The sequence below is a fragment of the Camellia sinensis genome, chromosome 13 (genome assembly GCF_055761805.1).
Source record: "Camellia sinensis isolate YWXY chromosome 13, ASM5576180v1, whole genome shotgun sequence".
Classification (NCBI taxonomy): domain Eukaryota; kingdom Viridiplantae; phylum Streptophyta; class Magnoliopsida; order Ericales; family Theaceae; genus Camellia; species Camellia sinensis.
The window spans coordinates 86,276,540-86,294,909 of NC_138973.1; positions in this window are offsets into that span (position 1 = coordinate 86,276,540).

Sequence of the window (18,370 nt, forward strand, 5' to 3'; positions counted from 1 at the left end):
ATACACAACAGTGAAAACCATTGTATAAGATGATTTGAATAAAACATTTATTATACAAAAGATCTGAGAGTTATATAACTATATCTAAATCAAATCTAAACTAAAAATACTAAATACAATTTACCTCAATTATTTAGTCAGAGCTTCAATATTTACAAAATAAACTCTTGGCCCTTGCCTGGAGCTGGAGCTATCCTGCAAGCTCTGCTCCTCTTTTCCTCACCCCCAAAATTTGGCTGAACCTTGTTGCCTTCTGTGGGCAACTTCCTAATGCATCAATATCAAATCAAGTGGAGTCCTGATCACACCCTACAACTTACACTTTGCTAGCCCTCAAGCAAAATAAAACTAAAAATAAAATAAAATAAAATTTGTCTATGTCATTTTCATAGGAAACATGATTGCATTTAACGTATGCAACTAGCCTTGGAGCTCATAAGTTACCCTTAGTGGACGAGTTGCAATCTCATGAGGGTTTACAGTGAATATTAGGGGTGGGCAACGGTTTAATGCATTGATATTCAATTTTTATTTGTAAACTCATTAGAAAATTGTTGTCAAATGATCTCGAATATATAAAATGAATCTGATGCCTAAATTCGATGGGAAAAAAAAAACTCAAAAATTAATTTTTAAAGAAAAAAGTGTAAACCGCAAACCGCCCGCAACCGCCCGCACATCTGCAAACCCTACCCGCACAAACCGCAAACCGCACTGCGGGCGGTTGCGGGTTGACTTTTTCCCAAACCGCATAGATGCGGGCGGGTCAAAACCGAACCGCAAACCGCACAAAACCGATCCGCGAACACCCCTAGTGAATATACTCATAAAATTCAGAATTTTTTTTTTTAAGAAAATATTCATAGAGATAATTGTTAATTTTAATATATTAGCAAAAGAATTATCAGAGTTCAAAATACTACCAATTAGTGAAAATAATTTGTCTCTCTCTACATTCGGTGTTGTGCAAATTATAGCCGACAAAAATATTAGTTAATCTCTAAATGAAATAAGACTCTAGTTCTATCAGAAGCATGTTTCGACTCCAATCTCACAGATATTGCACTTAACAAATGAATCATTAGATATGGTGCAAATTTGTGTACTCTTAACATATGCGAGTGAAATTAATATAAACAAATTAAAATATCTTGCATATAAGTGATGAAAGACGCTAGCATGAAAGAATACAATCTCTTCAAAAGAATGCTAAATGTTGAAAATTTACACTAACACCTCTATCCATCATGTCTGTTTCTAAATTTTACCAACTTTGGGATCAAATAGGACTTTTATTAGGTTAGTCAAACAGGGTTTGGGATAGGTAAAAAAATGGGTAAGAATCAATATCTCCTTTTGAGTGTAAGAGAGTAGTCAAAATTATTATATCATGCTTTCAACATTCTCTTTCTTCAACAATATGTATCAGTATAGACTTATTTCCATAATCTTACATCTTTCTTTTTTCTTTTTTCCTCTTCTTCTTCTTCATTTTTTATTTTTATTGTATTTTTTATTTTTGTTGTTGTTGTTGTTGTTGTTTATTCTCTATCCTCTTCCTTATCAATTCCTTCATTATTTTGCTCCTGAAGAGGTCAGTTATCACCAGGGGTTTATTGAATGAAAGGTTTGGCATATAGGCTCAAATTGGTTTCTAAGGATTTTTGAGTGTAGAAAAAAATGTTAAAGCTCAAATAATACAAAAATAGCCTAAATCATTTCCCAGAATTTGGCACAATTTTTCAACTTTCATGATTTTTAGAGGGTGTAAATGCAACATGATTTCTCAACATTCAACCAAAATGAAAAATGTGAGACTGAACAATGAAATAGTGCGCTTCCAAATGAATAGTTAAAAAGAATGATAGGCTCAAAATCTCATACGGGTATAAAGTCTCCACATTAGTCATCAAGATATTCTAGTCTAAGTCTAAGAATTAATCAAATAATATTTAAGCGGCTATGTGTATGTGCTGATCATCCAAATATGAGACAGATAATTATTTTTAATCAAAAGATAGTATAATAAACTAAGATATAATAAAAATGCTAAAGGGCCCTTCTTCAATGTTAGTTACAATGGGCCCTTCTTCAATGTTAGTTACATTTGACATGTGAGATTCACTTTCTATGTGTTAATTTTACTATTAGTTGGTGATATCGCGTACTAATGATGACGTGATATTATTATTATATTAAATTTTTAATCAAATTTTATATAAAAAATAATTTATCATTATATAATTTATTTTAAGACTTACATCCATATTTTTTTATATTGTCTATGATACATTAGTTATAAATAACATAATTTTTTTAATGTTTCTCGAAATCAATTGTAAAAACTTGCGTGAAATATTTTTGTAAAATTTTTTGATATTATAATTAATAAGTACCCCCTAATTTAACTTTCTAGCTCCGTCACTGTGCACAGCTCTTTTTGAATACCTTACCTTCATTAACACATATTTGAATGAGCAAGCCAAATATGCCTCTCCATTTTCCATTTTCTTTAGCCAAATTTAAATTTAAACCCATCCCTTAAAAGAAGGTAAAATATCCATTTTTGTCATTAGGTCTTGTTTAGATGCACAACCCTTTTTTAGCTTGTAGTATGTTATAGCGACCCATTTTTTGGTTAAACTCTGTATGATTGATTGCTACAAAATCACTTTCTAAGCATATATTTTTGTTTGGAAGTTCATATAATTATTTTCCAAATTATATATTTGGAAAATAATCATCTACTATGTTTACAAAATTCACCGCTTCAATTTTTTTTTATTATAAATTTTATGTTTAAACTAATAATAATATAATGACCAAAATTATTTAGGCCTATTTTTTAAACAAAATTTGAGGCTTAAGACCAGCATTAATCACTTGCCCTGCTCTGCTATTAGTGGTGGTGGTGGTGGTGGTGGCAGAGGTGGGCTAGTCAGGGACAATGGGAGGGGGTTGGGGGAGTTGTGGCTCCTATAAGGATTTCGGAAATCTCATGTTTATTTGTATGCTATAAAGTATGTGTATTTCGAAAAACATATTGTACCCGTATTGGGTACTTACCGGCACCTGGTATTTATATCGGATACACAAAACATGTATTTAAATTTTTTCTTCTTAATTTTTGGCGTACCTAGAAGTAGCTTAGTATATACCTAAGTTGTACCATACCTTAATTGAGACAATATTTTCTTTTACTACAGAGATAAAATTCTTTCCACTAGATTTCTTTTTTATTTTCAATTTTTTGTTTAGTATGATTTTAAAATTAAGCATTTGTAAGTTATTTAATGGGAGAGGCTTCTCTCCAGTTTACAGTGTGTACTGGAACGTACTATTGGGCTCGTGGGGTCCACTACGAGTTCTGTTTCGATAATCTGAACCGTTTAATGTGTAAAGTTTGTCGAGTACTTCATACTTGTAAAAAATCACATTGATCGGATATCGGTAGCCCCTTGATCGGTACACATTTTTGTCAACAGTAAATATGATTTTAAAAATAAATTGTTAACAAGAATCTGTTCCGATTAAGGGGCTACGGATATCCGATCAATGTGATTGTTTGCAAGCATGAAGTACTCGACGAGCTCTACACATTGAACGGTTTGGATCATCGAAACAGAATCCGTGGTGGATCCCATGGGCCCAACAATAAGCTCTAGTCCACACGGTGGACTGGAGAAAAGCCTCGCCCTATTTAATGTATGGGCAAATTACTCACAAGTCCTTTTTGAAAAGTGTGTATTCTATTTAATCTCAAAGCCTTTTTGTCACGACCCAAACCCGCCCCTATAGGTTTAGCGTTGTAACCGGCCAGTAATCCGTAGATTACCTACGGCCTCAACGACAAAATTTCAAAATTATTTAATTTTATCGGGGCCTGAAACGGAAACAAAACAAAAATGATGATGTCCATCGAACTGTGCATACATGATTAACTGAAATAACTAAAACATTCTTAACACACTTTTATAGATACATGTACGAAGACATATTTTATATCATATCTCACACACTACGTGAAAGACTTCTAACCAAGTGCAAAGATTATCCCAAGCTTGGCAAAACAAAACAAAACAAAACAAGCCTCTATAAAGAGGCACTATTGGGTGGCTTGACAAAAAGGCGGACTCCTGAGCAACTCTAATATTGATCCTCTAATTGCTCACCTACACCTACATATACATAAATAGAGAGTGAGCTAACGCCTAGTGAATAATACCAAAGTAAAGAGTTTTAAGGAATGATGTCCATCATAGAGTCTTATGCATATTTAGATTTCAGTCAGAAACGGATTCATATACATATTCATATTCAGATTTTGCATATAATCATACATGGTACATCCATTAACGCTAACAAATCCGATGACCCATAAAGGGACGGCCATAAAGGCATTCTGATGACCCATAAAGGGACGCCCATAAAGGCATTCCGATGACCCAAAAGGGGACTTGATGACCCATGAAGGGACGCAAAATATCACATAATACTATGGATGCCACGTGTACATTTCAAAAAAACTTGGACGAGCATTCATTCATACAAAATATAGCATTTTCGAAAACTGATCATTTCATACCATCAGAAAATAATCAAAGTCTAACATAACTTTACAGAGTTATTACTTACAGTGTTCAAATGTCTGGTTCGCCCTTGTAGTTGACCCTACACAATTCATAATACACATAGAAATCAGGTCACAATACAATTTATTCGGTTTTTAACTTGTTTAATTCTCTTAGGCTTCCTTTTTACTCTTTTAATTTATTTATAATGTTCAATGTATGCCTAAGAGTGCTTAGAAATAAAAGAGAACGGAAATCGGGACATGAAATAGCTTTTCAAACCTTTTAGAAATAGGGTTCCTCGCTCGAGCGCAACATTGGCCGCTCGAGCTGACCCCTTAGTTTGCAAAAATACTGGTTGCTTGCATTCTACGCTCGAGCGGAAACTTCTCCGCTCGAGCGATGAAGCCGATTTATGGTTTTTCTAGAATGTTGTTTGTGCTACAAAACATAACTTTAAATGACACAACTTACATGTTTGTCCTATATATCAACATACAACTTCTAATATGATATAATGCCAATTCTATAAGATTTGAAGCTCAAATCCCCTAGGATTCATCATACAAGCCCAAATTATTTCAAATTCATTTCCATAACTTCATAACTCATGCACATCAATTCTAAATTTCATGGATTGTACATGCATGTGAAATGTAGACTCTAATTTCATCTCAAATAGTGGAAATGGCACTCAAATTCATGAGATTCAATAAAATTATGTATGCATGTGTGATTTGGTGCCAAATTCTCCATGTTTCAAAAATCATTTTTATTTATTTTATGAAGCATAACTTGAAGCTATAAAGCCCCTTCTAAAAATATTTGCATGTATAAAATTGTAATAACCCTCACCACTGTTTACTGATTAACCACTGATTACTGCTAAACTGAAACTGAACATGATTAGTAATTGAATTGATTGAAATACTGGACTGACTGATTGAAGGTGCTAGTTTAAATGCATTTCTATCTATTGACTGTTTAAATTATCTGTTCATATTTTATGCATTAAACTGCAAATTGAAGGCCTTATCGGCGGATGAACCAGAAATTGACTGATGTTTTATGATCATTAGAATTTATAGGATTTTATGGAGTATTTATCTGAAAAGTGATTTGGTATGATTAAAATAGATTGAATTGAGCTAAATTGCAATAGTTGGCTTAATTACCAACATGCCACTTAGTGGACCACTTAGGCAACACATATTTGAGCTTTATTATACATTCAACAAAACATTTCATCAGCCTTTTTCCTTGTTATTTCCGACTATAGAGAGAGAGAGATAGGGAGTTGGAGTGAATTCATCTTGTATTGGTTGGAAATTGAGAAGATTGGAAGAGTTTGTGATCAATTGAGCTTCTAGACTTGTATTTGAGAACTTAGGTAAGGAGTTCATCCTTTTAATTGTGAATTTAAGTTAGTCCTTGCATGTTTCATGCTAATTTGAAGAGTTGAGCCTAGAATTGGTTTAAATTGTTGCATTAGAGCTTGAATCATGCATGCATGTGTGCATTGTTGAGTTTGGAGGTTTGATTCCATGGAAATCTTGTATGCATGTTCATGTTTATGTTAAAGTTCAGGATTTCATCTTGTTTTTGAAAGAATTGGCTCAATAGAGCATGAATTTGAGGCTTGAAAGTTGTTTAAAGTTATGCATGTCCATTTGAAGTCATGTTCAAGAAATTGGTTTGAAATTGGATTTAATTGAACTACCATTGGGCTTTGATTTCCTAAATTGATCTTTGAAACATGTAATATTATGGGTTTTAAAGTGTTTTCCAGAAAATTAGCCCAAGAGGATCGAAATTTGTGCATTGAAACTTGGTTTTGAGCTTGAATGTGCAATCTGGATTTTCCAGGTTTTGGTCTTCCTCTCAAGCGGGGAGAGTGGCGCTCGAGCGGGGAATTCGAGCTCCTAGCATCTTGTATTGTTTTACAGTCTGCTCGAGCGGAGAAATGTACACTCGAGCGGAGGCTTGTGTCACACGCTCGAGCGGGTGTCGAGCGCCCATCGAGCGTGAATTTCACCTATCCAGTACTTTTGCAGTCCGCTCGAGCGTGGAAGTTGACGCTCGAGCAAAGACCTTTGTCAGCATGTCCGCTCGAGAGGGGAAAGTGACGCTCGAACGGGACCTCTATTTTCTGAAAATTCTGAAAATGTTTTTAAGATACATCTTTGCATCCTCATCCCATCCTAGGCATTCTTAGGTCTAAGTTTAAGACATCTTAATGAGGATATAGATGTAGAACCACACCGAGGCAAATTAGGGATTAAGTTATTATATTCCCGAATGTGAAACTTAGTGTGTGTTCATCCTGTAAACTGTGTAGGGTTGGCAACTGGAGACGCTCTAGCTTACTATAGCCCAGAACTCTGTGAGTAACAATTGTGTAAAGATATGTTCAAATATGAATATCTTCTGAATACTGAACTGTACTGTTTTCTAAAATGATACTGTTACGGAATGAATGTATGTTCTCTTTTCTGAACTGTATTGTGGCATCCATAGCAACTACTGTTTACTGTTTACTGTTATTGCTACTATTACAGAGATCTCTATCAGTTCCTATCTTGGAACTTCTGTTTACTGTTATGATGGCCATCATTGACTGTTCGGTCTTTTAAGACCTACTATTTACTGTACTGCTATGCTAATGGATGTACCACATATGACTGTTATGACTGAATGACTGATATACTGAATCAATTGATTGTTTTCAATAATGAAGGATATTCATTCTTAATCTCTTTACGCATTATGTTATTCACTGAGCTTTAGCTCACTACTTATATATATATGTAGGTGTTCAGGCACCGGACCGCTGCTAGGGGCGTTAGGCAAGCTTTTGTTTTGTCAGCCAACCACTGTGCCTCACTGCGAGGTTCCAAGTGTAATCAAGCTTAGGCTGCTTTTGGGGTGTCCCAGTTTCACCCAACTGTCACTGTTCTGTAATACAGTATAGACTGAAAGTTTTTGTACTATACTGTCTTAATAGGGATTGAGTCCCTGATCTGGATGATTGTAAATGTTGTGCTTACTGTTTTGTACTGATTGTATATATGTATGTATGAAAAGTCTTTTTACATACAGACTGTCACAGCTCATTGGACATTGTTTATTTACTGATTAGGCTTCCGCCATGCCCTTATACTCTGTATTACTGTATTACTGTTAAGCAGGCCTTCGGTAATCTCAGATTACTGGCTGGTTACGGTGCTAAACCCATAGGGCGGGTTTGGGTCGTGACAGAGTGGTATCAGAGCCAAGTTCTACCGCGAGTTATACAGCACACACGTGTCCAAATGAGCTATAGGAAGTCCTAGAAAAGTGATTAGGGCATTACATGAGCATGATAAGTGTGTGTGGCTAAGGCATGAATATAACTGTTAATGTGATAATCTATCTAAGTATGCAACTGCCTATGTTTATAATTGTTATAACTGCCTATAGTGAAATGGACAACGCAAGAAATGTTGATGAAACTGAATCCTCTGAGGCAAGAATGGTAAGGTTGGAGATAATGGTGGAATTACTAACTCAAAGACTAGAGTAACAACAGAACCCACAGCCTCCACCTCCTCCTCCGGTACAGCCGAAACATAATGTTAATGATGAGGATATAATTGCTCTCACCCAAAAGTTCAGCAAAATGAAACTGCCATCCTTTTAGGGAGGCCTTGAGCCGCTAAAGGCTGAAGCTTGGGTTCTTGAGACAGAAAAATTGTTCAAAGTTTTTCCATGTTCTGAAGCACACAAAGTGCTATTAGCCACTTTTACTTTACAGGAAGAGGCTAGAAGGTGGTGGGTGCTAGTCCGTGACACCAACACCGTTATGACTTGGGCTCAATTCAAAGGAGCCTTCTTTGAAAAGTATTTCCCTTAGTGTGTCAGGGACAAAAAAGTGACATAATTTGAAGAGTTGAGACAGGGTACCATGTCCGTTGCTGAGTATGAAACAAAGTTCACCGAGCTTGCTAGATATGCACCACACATGGTGGACACCAACTACAAGAAGGCCAGAAAGTTTGAGGGCGGCCTTAATGTTGCAATACTTGACAGAATAAATGTTTTAAAACTACTGAACTATGTAAATGTTCTTGACCGAGCATTAATGGCTGAGTCGAACATCGAGGCACTGAAACAAACTGAAACACCAGCATCTGAATGGCGTGGTAAAAAGCAGGATTTTAAATTCAAGAAAGACAGAAACAACCCGTTGAACAAGAAACAGAATACAGGGTCAACGACTACTTCTAGTCAAGGAAACCGTTCTATACCGCCCTGTTCTGAATACGGTAAGAATCACAAGGGGGTTTGTTATAAAATCTCTGGTGCTTGTTACAGGCGTGGCAAGGTGGACCACATGGTTAAAGATTGCCCTTCCACTTCACAAGGCAATAGCAAAGCTGCACTAAGCGTAGCAGCATCAACTGTTGCACCAAAACCGAACCCCAAAGCTACTGGTAAAGAGCCTATGAGACAAGGCCGAGTGTTCGCACTCGTACCAAGAGACGTCCAAAATACCGAGACTGTTGTGTCAGGTATCCTCTTTATTTGTACTCAAAATGCATATGTACTGATTGATTCGGGGTCTACACATTCATATGTATCGCATGCTTTTTCGCGAAAATTGAATAGACCATTGGAACCCATTAATTACTTGTTAGCCGTATATTCACCTGTTGGGGGACCTGTAACTTGTGCTTATATGTACCCTGCATGTGAAATTATTGTTGGGGATATGCATCTGTATATTTATTTACTGCCTCTGAACATTGATCATTTTGATGTGATATTGGGAATGGATTAGTTAACAAAATATCATGCTACTATAGACTGTGTGACTAAACAAGTTGTTTTCTGTCCACCTGGTTTACCTGAATTTGTGTTTAATGGAAGTGGAGTAGTACCTCCCCCGTATTTGATTTCGTCTGTGAAAGCTGTTAAATTGATTAGAAATGGGTGTAAAAGGTATCTATGTACTGTATTGACTGTACCTACTGATGTTAACGCTAATGTGAACAGTATTCCTATAGTCAGGGAATTCCCAGATGTTTTTCCAGATGATCTACCAGGGGATTTGATTGATAGGGACATTGAGTTCATCATTGATGTGATTCCGGGTACACAGCTAGTATCTAAAGCTCCTTACCGAATGGCTCCGACTGAACTGAAAGAATTGAAAGTGCAACTGCAAGAACTGTTAGATAAGAAGTTCATCAGGCCCAGTACTTCACCATGGGGCGCGCTTGTCTTGTTTGTGAAAAAGAAGGACGGCTCATTGAGACTTTGTATTGACTACCGTGAACTGAACAAGGTAACTGTGAAAAATAAATATCCATTGCTGCGTATTGATGACTTATTTGATCAGTTACAGGGTGCTCAAGTATTCTCTAAGATTGATCTCAGATCCGAATATCATCAGCTGAAAGTTAAACCAGAGGACATTGACAAAACTGCTTTTCAAACGAGGTATGGACATTACGAATTTTTAGTTATACCTTTCGGAGTTACCAATGCACCTGCTGCATTTATGGACCTCATGAACAGAATTTTTAAACCATTCCTCGATGACTTTATTGTTGTATTCATAGATGACATTCTGATTTATTCTAAGAGTAGAGAAGAACATGAACATCATCTGAGACTTGCCCTACAGACCCTAAGAGAACAGAAACTTTATGCTAAACTGTCTAAATGTGAATTTTGGCTTGATCATGTTATGTTTTTGGGACATGTCATTAGCAAGAATGGAATTTCAGTTGATCCACAGAAAGTTGAAGCAGTAGTAAACTGGCCTAGACCAACAAACGTGACAAAAGTCCGAAGCTTTTTGGGATTGGCCGGGTATTACAGAAGATTTGTCAAAAATTTCTCCAAAATTACCCTACCACTGACTCAGTTAACTCAGAAGGGGATATCATTTGACTGGACTGACCAAAGGGAATCAACATTCCAAGAGTTGAAAACTTGACTTGTGACTGCACCGGTTCTTACCCAACCTTCAGGTACGGATGGTTATACTGTATTTAGTGATGCTTCTCATAAGGGTTTGGGATGTGTTTTAATGCAGAATGGGAGAGTTATTGCCTATGCTTCCCGACAACTGAGACTGCATGAAAAGAACTACCCGACCCATGACTTGGAACTTGCTGCAGTAGTGTTTGCATTGAAAATCTGGCGTCACTACCTTTATGGGTCAACATGTGAAGTATATATAGATCACAAGAGTTTGAAGTATTTCTTTACACAGAAAGAACTGAACATGAGGTAGCGGAGATGGCTAGAACTGATTAAAGACTATGACCTACAGATTTTGTACCATCCCGGGAAAGCCAACACCGTTACCGATGCATTGAGTTGGAAGTCAATTGGAAACTTAGCCTGTTTGCTCACCGGACAGAAAGAGTTGCTTTGTGACCTTGAAAGATCTAAAATTGAGATTGTTTTGCGAGAACAAGGTGGAATAATAGCTGCTATTTCTGCTCAACCGGCATTGATTGAAGAAATTAAAGAGAAACAGCAATAGGATGACTTCTTGAAGAAGATCATCGATGAACGAGAATCTAAACCGAGGCTGGATTTCAAATTTGAAAATAATGTACTGAAATTTTAGGGAATACTGTGTGTACCGAGTGATACTGAACTGAAAAGAAGAGTTCTGCAAGAAGGCCACAATTCGAAATTTTCTATCCATCCAGGGAACACAAAAATGTACCAAGACTTGAAACTGAATTTCTGGTGGCCAGGAATGAAGAAAGAGATTGCTGATTTTATTTCGAAATGTCTTCATTGCCAACAAGTTAAAGCCGAACATCAACAACCCACATGTTTATTGCAGCCCTTATCGATACCGGAGTGGAAATAGGAACATATCACCATGGATTTTATTGTGGGATTGCCTCGCTCCAATAAAGGTATAGACTCAATTTGGGTTATTGTTGACAAACTGACTAAATCTGCTCACTTCTTACCTATCAAAACCATTTATAATGCAGACAAATTGGCTATACTCTATATTGATGAAATTGTTAGGTTGCATGGAGTGCCTGTGTCCATTGTTTCTGATAGGGACTCGAAGTTTACATTGAGATTTTGGCAAAGCTTACAAACTGCATTGGGTACTGAACTGAGACTGAGTAGTGCCTATCATCCTCAGATAGATGGCCAGTCAGAAAGGACCATCCAGACTCTGGAGGATTTACTGAGAATGTGTGTTCTTGATTTCCAAGGAAATTGGGAAAGCCATTTGCCGTTGGCTGAATTTGCCTACAACAACAGCTTTCATTCAAGCATTGGTATGGCGCCTTTCGAGGCATTGTACAGCAGGAAATGTCGATCTCCGATCTGCTGGGCAGAAGTTGGAGATGGGCTTTTACTTGGGCTCGAGATTGTGCAAGAAACTACGGAAAAAGTGAAACTGACACAACAAAGACTGAAAACCGCACAGAGCCGACAGAAAAGTTATGCGGATGTCAGAAGACGAGACAGAGAATATGAAGTAGGTGATCACGTGTTCGTGAAAGTGACACCAATGAAAGGCCAGACTCGTTTTGGAGTCAAGGGTAAGCTAGCGCCGAGATATGTCGAACCGTATGAGATTATTGAGAAAATCAATCCGGTGGCGTATCAAGTAGCGCTTCCTCTTGAAATGGAGCATATGCATAACGTCTTTCACATTTCTATGTTGAGGGACTACCTCCAGGATCCTTTCCATGTGATTGAGCCTACTCGTGTAGTGCTGAGTGATGACTACCCTTACGAGGAACGGCCTATACAGATTGTGAACAGACGGATCAAAAAGTTGAGCAACAAAGAGATCCCGTTAGTGAAAGTTGACTGGAAAAACCATGGTGGCATGTATGCCACTTGGGAAAGGGAAGATGACATGGCCAAGAGATATCCTGAATTGTTCCCACTAAATCTTGTTTTCTTCCAGAATGAAGGTAATTCGAGTTTGGAGGACCAAACTCTTTATAAGGAGGGGAGAATGTAATAACCCTCACCACTGTTTACTGATTAAGCACTGATTACTGCTAAACTGAAACTGAACATGATTAGTAATTGAATTTATTGAAATACTGGACTGACTGATTGAAGGTGCTAGTTTAAATGCATTTCTATCTGTTGACTGTTTAAATTATCTGTTCGTGTTTTATGCATTAAACTGCAAATTGAAGGCCTTATCGGCGGCTGAACCAGAAATTGACTGATGTTTTATGATCATTAGAATTTATAGGATTTTATGGAGTATTTATCTGAAAAGTGATTTGGTATGATTAAATTAGATTGAATTGAGCTAAATTGCAATGGTTGGCTTAATTACCAACATGCCACTTAGTGGACCATTAGGCAACACATATTTGAGCTTTATTATACATTCAACAAAACATTTCATCAGCCTCTTTCCTTGTTATTGTCGACTAGAGACAGAGAGATAGGGAGTTGGAGTGAATTCATCTTGTATTGAATTCATCTTGTATTGCTTGAAAATTGAGAAGATTGGAAGAGTTTGTGATCAATTGAGCTTCTAGACTTGTATTTGAGAACTTAGGTAATGAGTTCATCCTTTTAATTGTGAATTTAAGTTAGTCCTTGCATGTTTCATGCTAATTTGAAGAGTTGAGCCTAGAATTGGTTTAAATTGTTGCATTAAAGCTTGAATCATGCATGCATGTGTGCATTGTTGAGTTTGGAGGTTTGATTCCATGGAAATCTTGCATGCATGTTCATGTTTATGTTAAAGTTCATGATTTCATCTTGTTTTTGAAAGAATTGGCTTAATAGAGCATGAATTTGAGGCTTGAAAGTTGTTTAAAGTTATGCATGTCCATTTGAAGTCATGTTCATGAAATTGGTTTGAAATTGGATTTAATTGAACTACCCTTGGGCTTTGATTTCCTAAATTGATCTTTGAAACATGTAATATTATGGGTTTTGAAGTGTTTTCCAGAAAATTAGCCCAAGAGGATCGAAATTTGTGCATTGAAACTTGGTTTTGAGCTTGAGTGTGCAATCTGGATTTTCCAGATTTTGGTCTTCCGCTCGAGCGGGGAGAGTGGCGCTCGAGCAGGGAATTCGAGCTCCCAGCATCTTGTATTGTTTTACAGTCCACTCGAGCAGAGAAATATACGCTCGAGCGGAGGCTTGTGTCACACGCTCAAGCAGGTGTCGAGCGCCCATCGAGCGTGAATTTCACCTATCCAGTACTTTTGCAGTTTGCTCGAGCGTGGGAGTTGACGCTCGAGCGAAGACCTTTGTCAGCATATCCGCTCGAGCGGGGAAAGTGACACTCGAGCGGGACCTCTATTTTCTAAAAATTCTGAAAATATTTTTAAGATACATCTTTGCATCCTCATCCCATCCTAGGCATTCTTAGGCCTAAGTTTAAGACATCTTAATGAGGATATAGATGTAGAACCACACCGAGGCAAATTAGGGATTAAGTTATTATATTCCCGAATGTGAAACTTAGTGTGTGTTCACCCTGTAAACTGTGTAGGGTTGGCAACTGGAGACGCTTTAGCTTACTGTAGCCCAGAACTCTGTGAGTAACAATTGTGTAAAGATATGTTCAAATATGAATATCTTCTGAATACTGAACTATACTGTTTTCTGAAATGATACTGTTACGGAATGAATGTATGTCCTCTATTCTGAACTGTATTGTGGCATCCATAACAACTACTGTTTACTGTTTACTGTTACTGCTACTGTTACGGAGATCTCTATCAGTTCCTATCTTGGAACTTCTGTTTACTGTTATGATGGCATCATTGACTGTTCGGTCTTTTAAGACCTACTATTTACTGTACTGCTATGCTAATGGATGTACCACATATGACTGTTATGACTGAATAACTGATATACTGAATCAATTGATTGTTTTCAATAATGAAGGACATTCATTCTTAATCTCTTTACGCATTATGTTATTCACTGGATTTTAGTTCACTGCCCATATATATATGTAGGTGTTCAAGCTCCGGACCGTTGCTAGGGACGTCAGGCAAGGTTTTGTTTTGTCAGCCAACCACTATGCCTCACTGCGAGGTTCCAAGTGTAATCAAGCTTAGGCTGCTTTTGGGGTGTCCCAGTTTCACCCAACTGTCACTATTCTGTAATACTGTATAGATTGAAAGTTTTTCTACTGTACTATCTTAATAGGGATTGAGTCCCTGATCTGGATGATTGTAAATGTTGTGTTTACTGTTTTGTACTGATTGTATATATGTATGTATGAAAAATCTTTTTACATACAGACTGTCACAGCTCATTGGACATTGTTTATTTACTAATTTGGTTTCCGCCATGCCCTTATACTCTGTACTACTGTATTACTGTTAAGCAGGCCTTCGGTAATCTTGGATTAGTGGCCGGTTACGGTGCTAAACCCATAGGGGCGGGTTTGGGTCGTGACAAAAATTAATTCAAAATTAAACTAATTTTTTATTCTCAAATATAAATTAGAGTTTATTTCCACATTTGTCCAAATTTAAATTTAATTCATGATCTTCATATCAAGCCCAATTTCAAACTCACAAATTCTAAAACATGAATTAAACTTTCAAAATATAATCTCAAAACTTGGGTTCATACATGGCTTGTCTAAAAACACACAAACTCTCAATTAATCAAGAAAATATGATCAATTTTAAATCATTTACATCAAAACTCCTTTAATTTAAAAAATTGAACTCATTTGTTCATAAATTCATAATTTTCCAAAACTTAGTTCTCATTTCATAAAAACATAAAATCAATTCCAAGAAATCTATGATGCATGCAAATTTACATCTCATATACATCAAGGTTTCCAAACCCAAGCTCAGCTAAAGAATTATAATTATTTCCAAATTGATTAACCTTAACCATGTTCATGAATTAATTCTTTAATTTCTCCAAAATACATGCATGTAAAAATAAGACTCAAATTCATATAAGATATGCAAAATCAAATCCAAAATAATTAATTTCTAAGTTGATTTTCATAATCATTAACCTAATTCATTTGCATGGGTCAAATCGTTAAATAAATCATTGTTGCATGTAATTTATAGAACTCAATTCAAGAATAATTCTCTAAATTGAACCCAAATTTAACAAATTAAAAGAATCATAACTCATGTTTTTCAACCTAACTTGATTTAACATACAAATCCAATTTCTATGAATTTATAATTAATCCTCAAATCTTTATTTTGAATCTTCTCAAAATCCACCTTCAATAAATTTTTGTCTAGATTAAGTAAACAACATTAGAAAGAGAATGAAATTTCTTACCTTAAAATGAATTTTTCATAATTTTTAACTTCACTGTTAGTATCCCACAAAACCATCTTCTTCTTTATTATTCCTATCATCCTTCTCTTTTCTTGATTTCACGTCTCCAGAATCTCTCTCTCCCTCTCTCCGTATGGTTTTCTCTCCCGGCTTCTCTATAGTTTTTTTTTTTTTTTTTCAACTCATATAGTTCCAACCAACAACAAATTGAGCACTCATTGTCTCTCTCCTCACATATAGCTAAACGCACCCTCTAGTGAAAGAATTCTATATTCTTCTCCATTCTTCTAACTCTTCTTCTTGATTATGTAATTATTTAAAATTAACTTAATTTACTAATTGCACATCAACTTAATTAATTAGGATTAGTTTGGCACACTAATTACACTTTAATTTAATTAAACCACAATTAACCATACTTAATCGTGATCGATAAATTTTTACATAGCTCAATTAGTCTAATTGACTTTAATTAAGTCCCAATCAATCATAATTAAATTTATCAATCCGAATCAGATTTTTAATCAATATTCCAAAAGACTCTAATTATTAAATTGAACTTATTATCATAATCAATTTTGGTTTCGCAAATCACCCAAGCTTTTAATTTCAGATCAAACTTAAAATTTTCATCAATAAATTACATACTCAATTGAACACCTCATAATTAAATTTAATTCATAATAATCGTAATTTCCAATTCTCATAACTTAATTAACTCCAATTCGGACCTAATTGATTAAATCTTAATATTATTAAACTGAATCGAATATTTAATTAAACTCCCATATGATTCGATACTCGAAATTAAAATAATTCAATTCACCAATTATACTCTCTTGAGCCATCTAAGCTTTCAATTTCTAATTCCAAACTAAATCCTTATTAAATTCAAATACGAATCAGATTCCAAAATTCTCATAAATCCCAAATTACCGTAGAGTAACAACTAATTAGAATCTAAATCTCCTTAATCAATTAAACTTAACATCACATACATAATGAGGTTGGCTTAGTCTAAAGTTTATGCTAATTAAGTTCAATTAATTCATTACGAATCGTAATTTTGCCAAATTTCACCATAGGCTTCAAAAATCATGTTAAACACAGATATGAAATTGGTTTTGGTTTCTGGCACCTTTAAGGCTTTGTAAATTTTCAGTTCAGAGCCCCAATTGCAATAGATTTTCCTATACTCAACAGATATAAATTCATAATCACATAATAACTCACATAATTAAACATACAAATTCATATCAAACACATAATCACACATGTAATTAAGTATATTATAAATTGGGTTATCATACTTTTATATAGAACCAAAAGTCCTATACCCATTTATCTTCTCCTCTTTCCTTACACCTTACTTCTTCACTGTATCTCTCTTTCTCTGATATCGACGACGACCGCAACCACATCTTCCTTTATTGATAATGTTATTGCTGGACCAAATTATAGTTTTTTTGGGGAACACAAGAACACATGATGGTTTATTTGTTTTGGCAATTGATGTGGAATTAGTTTTGTAGAATCTTGAACTCGGTCTTTTTGGTGAAAAAGTTTGAATCTCCCTTTTTCTTTTAATATGGTTATTTGTTGGACCAATCTAGAGTTCGCGTTATTCACCCAAAAAACCTAGACGTCGTGTTATTAACATAAGAACGGTCGATGGTTTATTCGTTTTCAGACGTTTGATATACAACTATGTGAGGGGGCATTGAGTGATTTTGGTTTTTCTAAATACTTTGGCATTGTCTTATGACGCTTCTATCCTATCTATATTTTCTGGTATTTTGTAGCTTTGTCCCATACATTCGTATCTGTATTTTTATGTTCTTTTATGTTATTTTGTCAATGAGTTATCACATTACGATTCCAATCTCATTTTGTAATTCTTCTGTTAGCCGCTATTTTAATATTATAATGTGTTATAGATTATATTGTTTGCTTGGGTTCCAAGCAATTTGTTCTCCTAGCTACCTTTCTTTGCCTTTAAGAAAAATGTTTTTTCCTTCCAAATTCTCTTTTCTTTTCCTTCAAGTATTCTTGCCCACCAAGTAACTCTTGTCTTTTCTTTTCCTCCAAGTCTTCTTGCCCACCAAGTTTCCTCTCCTATAAATTGAGCTAATCTCTTATCTTGAAATAAGAAAGAAAAAGTTTTTGTTATTTTATTATTTTTGTGTGAGATTATCAAGCAAAGAAATAAAGAATGTATGTGATGAAACTTTGGATTCAACCAATTATACAGTATTGGTAAACCATACGAGTTAGTCGAGCTGTTATATCCTGGGGGGACAAGTCAAGGTTTTTTTCTGCTGTACCGGCGTGAGACTTTGCCTAACCGTAGAGGGCATGAATCTCTTTAAAAAGAGCGAATTTTCCGCGCCTCAGCCCTTTCAATAGTTATTATAATTTTTATTATTTGTATTTTCTAGTGTTTTATTTGTAATTATCACCAACAATTTTAAGGAGATTCAAACAGTAAAATTCATGGAGCCAATATT